At 44.9% G+C, this 11,918-nt stretch overlaps 1 long non-coding RNA gene across 2 annotated transcripts; it reads right to left on the reverse strand.

Moving 5' to 3' along the window:
* Positions 1 to 2,178: 2,178 nt before the first annotated feature.
* LOC128352491 (uncharacterized) lies at positions 2,179 to 7,243 on the reverse strand. 2 transcript variants are annotated; one of them, XR_008320447.1, is made up of 4 exons: positions 7,140 to 7,243; positions 5,251 to 5,355; positions 3,359 to 3,551; positions 2,179 to 2,348 (listed from the first exon to the last, which is right to left on the reverse strand). It is a non-coding gene; the product is annotated as an uncharacterized LOC128352491 (long non-coding RNA). The 2 variants fall into 2 exon arrangements; XR_008320448.1 differs by lacking the exon at positions 3,359 to 3,551.
* Between the last annotated feature and the right edge of the window lie 4,675 nt (positions 7,244 to 11,918).

The following is an 11,918-nucleotide window of genomic DNA, read 5'->3' on the forward strand; positions in this document are numbered from 1 at the left end:
AGGTGTTTGTGGCAGAAGTAGTTGATGTTTGGTTTGGTTTCCTTGGTTTTGCAGTTGTGCTGGCCTGGCACGTCTCTATCTGTGATTGTCTTTTGGTTTTCAGCTTGGTGTCATTTTAGTTGAGTCACTGCCTGTTGGACTGCAGCCTGTTAGAGGCACAAAACCAGGGTGGGTGGGTGGCACCCATAGGTGCCAACTACCACAGAAACCACATGGCAATTCAAACCAGTTCTAAAAGGTTCTACATAGGGTATAATGGGGACTCAAACCGGCCCATTATTCCCTATACAAAGCACTCAGGGGCACAAAACCGGGGTTAGTGGTAGGCACCCATGGTGAACTCACAGAGTTCACAGCAATTAAGGTCACACACTATGGTTGTTGGGGTTTTTTTTTCTGAATGGAGGAACAATTCCTATTTATTGCATTGAAACAGGCTAAAATCTTTAAAAATATATATTTTTTAAAACCCATAAACCCAACCAGCTTGGGGCTTCAGGGGAAAGTTGTGGCACAATGTGCCTTGCCCCCAAACCCACTTTAGTGCCCAGGCACCCAGGGAGGCAGATGGGGCATCCTCAAATCCCCATTATTCCATATGGGGGAAATGTGAAAAATGTAAAAATAAAAAAATCATATAAAATTGCAGGAGAGTCTGATTGCTTTGGGGTTTGGTAGATGGTAGGCATGCATGGTTACCTACCACCCAGCCTAGGTTTGTGCCCTTAGGTGTTCTGCATAGGGAATAATGGGCCAGTTTGAGTCCCCATTATACCCTATGCAGAACCTTTTAGAACCGGTTTGAGTCGAGTTGAATTTGAACTGAACCAAGGGGGGATTCGAGCAAAACCAAACCCAGACCTACCCATTCTGGTTTGAATTGGGTTCGAATTCAAACCAAACAGGCCAAGTCAGTTTTTTGCACACCCCTAATGAGAGGTAGAGACAAACAGTGGATGTCATAAAAATATACAGGCCTCAGCAGCAAAAGGTTGCAGGTCTACATGTGGATACCACCAAAGGTCTGCAGATGCCACTGTTCTCCTCTCATTAGAATGTTCAGTGCACCCTGGCTTAACTGGATTGAAACCACATTTGGAGATGCTGGAGCCAGGGCTGATGTCATCAGTAAGCATCGCTGGGCAATTGCTGAAGCCCCAAAGAGCCTCCAAAGGGCCCACTGCCCATCCCTGACACCACCTCTATGTCCATAACTTTTGTGCCATTTTGGAACTATTCCCCTTTGCCAAGAAAGAGTTGCTCTGTTGCTACCTTCTCTCTACCATCCTTTTCCACCATGAACCTTGTTGGCGGGGGGGGGGGGGGGCAGATGGGGCCATGTTGAAACCTTTCTACTATTCCCTACCCCAAATATCTGGTTGAATCACCAAATATTAAAAATGGGTCTTACAACATCCCAAAGCAAAAGAAATTGAGAATGGATTCTGGATTAATTCCTGAACAGATTGAGAGAAAATTAACATAAAACTGAAACTGCTACTTCCTTTGATGCTAATTTATTTTTATTAGATAGGACTAAACTATGAGTGATGGGTGGGCTCCACACAATTCTTCTGCTGAAAGCATTTTTTTTAAATGAGCAGCTACTGCACATGGCTGAAATCATGAGTAGCTGTGTGTGTTGTGGAGAAAAGTCTGTTTAATCCTTTCATTTTCTGTTGTTTGCTCAAAATCATTCCACTGTAGCTGTTTTCCCATCCATATATTTTCTCCGACAGGGGGAAAAGCAGCTGGGGGGGGGATATTGAGTGGAGTAAATACACATAAAGGGAACTTAAGAGTTAAGAAGCCCCCTTACCCCAGTCAGTTCTCCACATCTAATGTCAGCCTCTTGTAGCTGATTTTTTTTTTTTTTTTTAAAGAACCAGCAGAAAACAGAACTGCCTGTCATGTGTAGTTTGGTGCAAAATCTATCTCTGGTTCAAGGATGACAAATCTGAACCTCTGTTTTGCAAGCTAAATCCCTTGTAAGGGCTCAAACAGCACATGCAAGCATCATGCCAAGCCGGGTGGTAACACCACCTGCACACAGTGCTCCAAAAACTGCCACTGAGAAGATTCAAAACCAGCTGGAATGTTAATGTTTCAATCAGATCATCACAGGCGTAAGTTAAAACAGAAAACACTATTTATTTATTCAAATGCATTACACGAAATTTCTGTTTTAATATTTGTTTGTTGTTCAATAAGATACAATGAACTGTTGACTTACTTATTTAGAGCTTATTTATGCACGCCTTTAGTTGAGATGGTTTATTTTAGGCTTTGAAAAATAAATCTGAACTGCATATCTTTCTTTCTCATCACCCCCACTTCCACTCTTGCACCTAGAATATAGAGAGGAACATCATATGCTTGTTCATATCTTGGCAAATAAAAATGATTAGTGTGGGGGTTCCCAAACTTGGGTCCAGAGATGTTGTTGGACTATAACGCCCATCATTCCCAGCCACAGTGGCCAAAGGCTGGGGATGATGGGAGCTGCAGTCCAACATCTTCTGGGATCCAAGTTGGAGAACGCTTGGTTTAATGCATTGATACATGATACATGGAACATTTATGTATACTGCTGTATGGAATTAAGGCTGCTGTATGGAATGAAACATCGCAAACCATACAACATACAATGCCTGGCACGCCTGCTTCTCTCTCTCCCCCCCCCCCCCGCCATACACACACAGACACACAGACACGAGACCTTCTTCAGTTGAAGAAATCCTAAGATTTCATCTCATTAGCTGGCTTTCTTTTAAGCATGGTTAGTTACTGAAGTTTGAAAAAGGTCAAAAATTATGGTTGTCAGTTTTGGGTATTTGGCATAGATGCACTAAATTATTTATTTAGCAACATTATTAGCAGCATTATCATTATCAAATTTAGCAACATTAACATTATCAAATTTAGCAACATTATCAAAAGACTCAGAGCATCTAGTTTCCCCTGCCTCTTTCCCTCTCCTCAGCACTCCTTACATGCTCTGGGCTCCCCACACTCCAGTCAACCTCTACTCTCCTCCTCCTCCTCCACATATATAGCACTTACATTTATATACCGCTTTATAGCCAGAGCTCTCTAAGCGGTTTACAATGATTTAGCATATTGCCCCAAACATTCTGGGTACTCATTTTACCGACCTCGGAAGGATGGAAGGCTGAGTCAACCTTGAGCCCCTGGTCAGGATCGAACTTGTAACCTTCTGGTTACAGGGCGGCAGTTTTACCACTGCGCCACCAGGGGCTCTTATATATGCGTGGGGCTCAGCTTCCTCGCGTGTGCTTGCTCTCTGCTCACTTTCTCCTCCCCACCCAGAGCACTTTTGTTGTCTCAACTTCCTTACCTGCCCATCTTTCCTCCCCCCATCCCTTTCTCCTGTAGTTGTTGGGGTATCCAGCCCTTCCCCTCAGAACCAGAGAGACAGAAAGCAGTTGATGCAGGGGCATTCTTCCGCTCTGCTTCTCTCCTCGGTGGGATGGTCACAGCTGCTGTGTGGGCGGAGCTTGCCACATACCACCTTAGCAGACCACCTAAGCCTGATAGATAGATAGATAGATAGATATTTTCTTTCTCATAACTCTTGCATGTTTCTCAGACCCCCTTCTTCCCCTCCTGCACTGTTCTGCCTGCTGCTACAAAGCAAAGTGATAGGTCAGTATGGCCACACTTCTTTCACAGTGGTTATAGGCAATCAGCAAGGCATTGCCAGCAAAAGAAACCTGCTCAAGAAGAATAAAAGTTAAATGGCCCTACCTTGTGGGGAAGAGTACAGGATCACTTTAAAATTGTCTCTAATGCCAGCCTTCTCACATCGCAGGCAATAACAAGAAGGACAAAATTACTCCAAGGTTTTGGAACTACGTAAGTGCTGCCTCATACACTGTAATGCTAGGTGGCAAGAGGACAGTTTTAAAGGGCTGGGGGAGCATGTATGTGTGGGCATTGAAGAGAGTAAGCCTGGATATGAAAATGGGATTAGATGAGGCAGTTCTAACATTGTACCAAGTACATGACATGTTAGTTCATGCAGATTTTTTCTAGGCTGTCTTAGTCACTATCCTGAAAAAGATCCAGCTAAAACGGCATGTGTATGTGTAAAAAATAGCTTCTATCAAAGCAGATAATGCTAAAACAAAGTCAGAACAGGGTATATGCCTGTGAGGTTTTTTTTAAAGAGTTGTATTCCACATTTTCTACAGTAGATATCTGTGAGAATGGGTTACAACCCCAGTTAAGTGACAAGGTTTTGCTTTAGAACATAAGGACAGCCCTGCTGGATCAGGCCCAAGGCCTATCTAGTCTAGCATCCTGTTCCACACAGTGGTCTACCAGGTGCCTCTGGGAAGCCCACAGGCAAGAGCCGAGGACATGCCCTTTCTCCTGCTGTTGCTCCCCTGCAATTTGCATCTGAGGCTGATGCTGGCCTATAGCCCTCATGTGAGGGCGATAGGGCTCCAGTGTACAAATGTAGCTTTTCCATCAGGGTTCCACAAAGTGTGTTGCTAGTCTTGGTAGCTAACCATTATTTTAACTTAGTTTAAAGTGCTTCTGAGCATATGCAGAACATCTTGTTTCTTACAACTTAGCAACCGCAGCTCGGTCCCTTCCCACACAAAATTAAAGAGCTTTGCTCAGTCCCTGCACTTTTATTTAGAGTAGCTAAGCCCGTTCTCCCTTCAAACCCTCTGAAGTTGCCAGGAGTTGACTGTGGTCGCCAGGAGTTGACACCAATCTGATGGTACACTTTACTTTATTCCAGGAGAAAATGCCAGGGAAAATCTGTTCTTTATCTGAGGCTGCAAGAGAACTTGACTGGGATGACTGGAGGTCTCATTGATCATGAGACTCGCCTCATTGATTGTCCTATACAGAATGCCATTTGTCCCATATTTTCATTGAATTAATTATAGTAGTATGGGACAAATGCAAACCATTTTAAGCTGAAATACGGGACGTCCCAGCTAATCCAGTAACTCTATTAGGCACAGGCAGATTTTGGGTAGCCACCCCCAACTTTTGATTCCCCTACCTGTGCCTGAGAACCACTCAGCTGGAATCTGTTTTCAATACCTGGGCTAAGGCCAGTGCACAGAATTCTTCCTTCTCCAAAAGAAACAAGAAGGGCTCTTGTAGGTCCTTAAATACCAACACATTTGTTTGATAAATGTTTATGCTGAAATAAATGTCCCACAAGACTCTTTGTTGCTTTTGCTACAACAAATTATCATGACTCACCCTCTGAAAGTTGTCTACAAAAGAAGACTACTCTAGGTATTTCAACCCATCTCCCTTCCTTCCACAGTGCTCAGTTCTTTGTTGGGTTCAGTTCTTTTCTCAATCCTGGGTAGGGGAGCAGACAGTTGAAGAAGAGAATGGAAGGAGTTGGTTTGGTTAAGAAGGCTAAAGTTGGCTCCTGGTCAGAATTTCTGTCATGTATTCCAGGAGAAAGCCACCTAATGGTGCCAAGGGGAAATGACTTGACTAGCAAGCCAGAGGTTGCTGGTTCGAATCCTCACTGGTATGTTTCCCAGACTATGGGAATATATCCTATATCGGGTAGCAGCGATATAGGAAGATGTTGAAAGGCATCATCTCATACTGCGCAGGAGATGGCAATGGTAAACCCCTCCTGTATTCTACCAAAGACAACCTCAGGGCTTTGTGGCCTCCAGGAGTAGACACCGATCTGATGGTACACTTTACTTTATTCCAGGAGAAAGTGCCAGGGAAAATCTGTTCTTTATCTGAGGCTGCAAGAAAACTTGACTGGGATGACTGGAGGGCAGTTCACACTGTTGGTTCTTGGGTAGGAGATGTGACCTACCCCAAGTTTGGGTTACCCGAGGAGAGCTCTATCCTCCCCAGCAGCTGTACACAACTCTTTAATGAGGTAGGAGGAAACACCCTCCTACCCAGCTGCTCCTTAGCAGACTATGGGGCTATTCCTACGATCAGTCAAAATTGGGCCTGATTTTGCCTGATCGTGGGAGCCACCAAGCTTGCAGGCGAGCCTGGTGGCTCCCAGGCGGTTAACCCGCCTAAGTACCCCTCCCTTAAAACCGGGTTTGTGGAGCTAGTGCTCCGCAAACCCAGTTTTTTTTAATCGTGAGTAGCTGTAGCGCGGCTCCACGCTGCAGCTACTTATGAGGAGGCCCCTGGAGGGGAGGCAAAAAGCCGCCTCCCAGCTCCAGGGGTCTCACCAGCATGCCCTGCGCACTTGCACAGGGCCTGCTGGAGCTTCCAGGGGCCAATTGGCCCCCGCTCCCCCAGCCCCCACCAGCTCCGTCATGGAGCTGGCAATCATGTGGGTGGCCGATCCAGCCGCCCAGGGCTCCCACCCTGCTCATGTGTGGGGAGAATGGGCTTAGCTGATCGTGAGACCCAGCTCCATGACTTCTCCCCCTGGTCCACCTTGTTTTTCACTCACATATGACTGGTAAATGGGAGATGAACAGCTCCCAAACTTGGGTAGGATGCATCTCCTACCCAAGTACCACTCCTGAACTGCCCTTTGGTTTGGAATAAGAACTCTGCAGAGATGGAGAGGCCAGGGAGGGCTGGAAAGCAGCAGGTTGCACAGGAAATAGGAAATAAAAACATTGGCTGACATAACTGCATTTACGAGAGAAAGTCCTATGAAATTTAGCAGTCCCTTAGGTAACTTCTGCATAGTACTACTGTATTGAGTAACTTAGTCTGGTTGTCAGTCACTAATACCATCTGAGATCATTTGCAAAGAGTATAGTACTATTGAGTTACTTAGTCTGGATTCCATCTTCTGCTGGGAGTATTTTAGAATGGTGCTTGACTGGCAAACCAGTGTGTCACACCAGTGGGCCAGTCAAGCAGTCAGAAGACTGCTATGGTGTTTAGTTGCTCAGTATGGATGGTGGTGCAACTTCAAGCACAATACTTCTGCTTCTTTGAACACAGCCTTCCAATTTGATCTCCAGAATAGGGGTGTGCACGGAACCGTCTGGCCCGGTTCGGTATGAGGCCGGACTGGCCTAGAACGGAACCGGGCCAGTTTGGTCCAGCCCCCATTGAATCCCCCCCCCCGGGTCTGGTTCCAGACCGGTCAGCAAAAAATTGTTTTAAAAAAATTTAAAACATGAAAGAAGTACCTGTAGCCCCTTTGAGGGGGGTGGGGCTTGCTGTAGCTGTGTGTGGGGGGGGAGTCCTGCGCGGATTCCCTCTCCCCCTGCCAGCCTTCCTCATCACCTCTGCGGCTGGGTAAGCAAAGTCTTTTTGACCCTTTCGGGCCTCTGTACAAGCAAGTGGCCACCAAAATGGCAGCCGCTGGCTTGTACAGAGGCCTGAAAGGGCCAAAAAGGCTTCACTTACCTGGCTGTGGTGGTGATGAGGAAGGCCAGCGGGTGGAGAAGGAACCTGCATGGACCCACCCCCCCGTGGCTACAGCAAGCCCCCCGAATGGGCTACAGGTACTTCTTTTACGTTAAAAAAATTTTTTTAACAAGTTTGCGGACCTGCCGGACTGTGACCTGCAGTCACACCAGGTGTGTGGGTATGGTTCAGTTCAATCATGAACCCACGAACCCCTGGACTGGACCGTCGGACTGCCAGACTGGTTCCGCACATCCCTACTCCAGAATTAATCTCCAGAATTAAATCCATGGTTACTGTGGTGACCATGACACCATATATGTAGAATCCTGTTCTCCATCCACAAAGACTACCCATTCCTATGCACTGATGATGAGGCACTTCCATTTCACTAATGAGCCAGTATGGTATACTGTTAGAATGCCAGAGACTAGGACCAGGAAGAGCCAGGTTCAAATTTTCATTCAGCCATGAAGCTCACTGTATCTTAGCCAAGCTGACCTCACAGGGATAAAATGGGAGGCAGGGAGATACCTTTGCCCACCACCAGGGGCTCCTTGGAGGATGGGTTGGATATGAATTTAATCATCAACAGTAATGATATAGGAGCTATAGGTGAGGTGTACCTTTTCCTGTAGGAAATACTTTGCTATGGACAAAGGTGCATGTAGGTAATTTTGGAGCCTGGATCTAAAGGTCTTTGGAGCACCCCCCCCCCGTAAATTAAGCATCATGCCCCTCTGGGCAACCACACCACCCAGGATAGACTAAAGAGGATTTGGGGGGCCCCAGGGGCTGTGGAGGCCCTGGACTTCAGCCCTGAAGTCCAAGGGTAAGAGCGCCTCTGGCTATGGATCTCAGCGTGCTATTAAGGAATGCTGAGTATGTATCTACATGTTGAGAAGGAAGAATTTCTATGTCATAGATTTTTGCTCTCAGAATGTTAACTTCTGTTGTAGCCCTACAGTTTGGTAGTATAAAACCAAGAAAGTTTTCAGCTTGGTATTGGATACAAAAAACTTTGTATCTTACAAATGGGCTATGGCTGCAATCCTATGCACATCAGGAGCTATCCTACTGAAGACATTAAGACTGAGAAGACATGCCTAGGGGTGGCACTGCAGCTGTATTCCACATTATACAAGCTGCAGAACAGTCAACTGCACCTCCAGCCTTTTAGCACCGAGCTTTTCAAACTTTGTTGAGGTTGACATGAACCTCCTTAAGTAAAAACAACTGTTTCAGCTCCCCCATGTCTGCCTAAAAGGAAAACAACGATGGTTCTTTTGGCATCATTCAGTCAGGCTAAGGCAAGCAGATCAATAGCGTGAGAAAGGCTGCTTAGACACCAAGTATTGTTGAAGGTGCATGAGGAGTGACTTGCTATAGAAAAGACTGAGTAAAACAGTGTCTTGTTGACAGGTAACATTAAGGATAGTGAATATTGCTTTCTGTATTGAAATAGAAAGGCTATGACAGGGTTGGCATTCTAGTTCATTTAGGATATCTACTGGGGAAGTGCATTTATTTCCTATAAACCCACAGGCCAATTGATACTGCAGCAACTGAGATATTTTTAGAGGAACTTAACCCTGAGCATGTTTATAGGTATTATGGCCAGTTAAGTGGGCTTGTGCACATGGCTTCAGGTAAGATCCAAATATGCCAAAAGATAACAAATTTGGCCTCAAATCAGAATCCTCAGACCTACTTACAAAGCTGGTATCATAATTTAGATCCCATCTGTCCCTTGCCAACTGATTCTTCTACTGCCAGTGCCCTATGTTGCCCCACTTACAGAGCCATCACCAAGCCACCATTGTGAGAGAAATATACAGCACATTAGATTTCACAGAGGAACATGGGAACACAAATACTATAATTGGGCCAGTTTAGAAGATAATGTTTTCAGACCATGTGATTAAAACAAGGATGTGCCAAGAGTGTGCCTGTTGTGGTGTCTTTTGCAAACATCCCGACATCTTCCCATTCCTTTAGAAAGTGGGACAGTGGATCATCGGAACCACTCCCCATATGCACATCAAATACTAGTACACTATTCTAGTTAATTAGAATCTGGAGCCTATGTAAAGCAGCAGTTCAGATTATCCATCCTCGATGTGATAAAGGAACACTCCAGGAGGATGGTTAGACATCTGTGAAAGAGATACTGCTGGGTGTGTTCTTAGTGCACTCCTTTAATCACGTGGTTGGTTCAGTGGGGGTGGGGGAAGTATCATTTTTCTGGCCCACTATTTACGTGTGATAGCTATCTGACATGCACTAGTAGTGGTGATGATACTGTAGTAGTGGTGGAAGCCGGTGTATGATGTTGTAGTAGTGGTGGAAGTCGGTGTATAGCTACGGGACGGACACAGCCTCCTGCTTGGAGTTGAGGGCAATGCTACCATGTCACCTGAACTTCCACTCCCTGAGCTCCCTGACGGTGAAGATTTGGCTCCTTTGGGGAGACCCACAAAGAAGAATGATTACATGAAAGACACTCCTTTGATATCTATATATAGAGAAGGAAGTGTGAGTTTCAAAACCATCATTCCTCCCCCCGCTACTAACACGGATTTTTTGAATTTAAAAGAGTCCGAAAGTAATATCAGGAAAAGTAGCAAACTTTTGCTAAGCTAAAAAATATAATAGCATTTATGCTGTAGCAATATTATTCACTACCTTCTGCTCTGGTGAGGGTGATAGTGTCATCATTAAGATGACAAATATTCAAGCTTCTGTATCACAGCTGCTATGTTCCTCCTCTACTTTTAGGCTCAAGAAAGGATTATTCTATTTACTTCACCGAGATATACAAGGCCTATTGAAGTTCAATACTTGGCAGGAAATGCAATCGAGGGGTAGTAAACCACAGTAACTCAACATACATGCATATATAATAGACAGGGCCTGCAGAAATCACTCTTTGCAGGAGATGTTATAAGGCTGATCCCCATCCTAACTTTGAAAACTAATCTTCTGATGTTACCTTTGTTCTGATCAGGGGCATTGCTGGATACATAAAAGATTTGGGCCCTGGGCTCAGAGGAACTGGCTGAGGCCCACAGCCCACTCCTCCTGCCCCGATCCACCCAGTTTGGATAATTAAACCTTTCCGTGTTCCCTAAAGGAATTCAACACTCTCTTCCAATATTTGCAGCCATTAATCACCAATGCATTCGCCAATGTCAAGTGGAGTGGAGGACTGGGGCACTAAATAATTGATCCGGGCATGTGCTCAGGTGGCTCAGTGCTGTCAATGTCCCTGATCTTCATTGTGTTTTCCTAAACAAATCTGTTGTATATTAATTGTCCAATAGCTATACCAAATTGGTAAATCAAAGGGTGAAAAACAGCTTCCTCACCCCACCCCCTTAAATTGGTATAAAAGCTTTGTAGCCTTGCACACTAATTACTGCTACTAGGTACCTCGGATCCAGCAAGCTCAGTGCTGCTAGGTAACTCAGTCTGCACTGCTAGGTAGCTCAGATCTAAAGTCTTACAAGGAGATATTACCTGGAAATCAATCTGGACTTTCCTGGAAGTCAGGGCTTTAGAAACAAGCTCTCTAGAAGTGTACCAGTTTTTCCGAATTAATTCCTGATTTAGCACCTTAAGTGGCACAGTGAGAAAATGCTTGACTAACAAGCAGAAGGTTGCCAGTTGGAATCCCTGCTGGTACTCTATTGGGCAGCAGCGATATAGGAAGATGCTGAAAGGCATCATCTCATACTGCACGAGAGGAGGCAATGGTAAACCCCTCCTGTAGTCTACCAAAGAAAACCACAGGGCTCTGTGGGCACCAGGAGTCAAAATCGACTTGATGGCACACTTTACATTAGAAAACTTATAGCAATGAATGAAAATATTAAAATATAAGTTCTGGTTTCCTTTTCTGTAGTAAGAAAACTGGTGTGGAGAAATATCTGTGGATTTCAGTATGAAAACAAGTTGAATGGTCATACATTTTTTAAAAATAATATAACCCATTGCATGTTTTTTTGAGACTCAGGAGTAAAACCCTACAAACTCAATGGGACTTACTTCTGAGTAAACATGCATAGGATTGGGAAGCATGTCTTTCTTGTTTGGAATGTCAAATGCTAGGTTATGAAATTAGTGGAACTCTTTCCCCAGGATATTGCACAGAATTGTGTATTCCTCCTTTGCAGGACTCATCCTTACCTCACATCTACTTCATTCATTCTCACATGTACTATCACCTTCTGATTGCACACTCCTTTCATACTGATTTTCAAAGCTGTTATTTAGCTGTCTAGCTTATCTGGAAACAATACTGTTGTGGTCATATGTTTTCTGGCTGGCCCAGGACACAACCTCATTCAGCTGGGGATCAATTACCTGACCCACTAGGAAAGCAGTAAGTTTACACTGCCCTCCCAACAAATATGTAAGGGTGTGACCTCAGGTCAGTTGCTAGTTTTCTTCAGTGCTCAGATGTAGACATCTGAATGCACACAAAGAAGGGTTGGAGGATGTAGAATTGTATTGCCACATGTACCGTATACAAAGGTTTCTGCCCTTTGTGCAGTAAG

The sequence above is a fragment of the Hemicordylus capensis genome, chromosome 3, assembly GCF_027244095.1.
Source record: "Hemicordylus capensis ecotype Gifberg chromosome 3, rHemCap1.1.pri, whole genome shotgun sequence".
NCBI lineage: Eukaryota > Metazoa > Chordata > Lepidosauria > Squamata > Cordylidae > Hemicordylus > Hemicordylus capensis.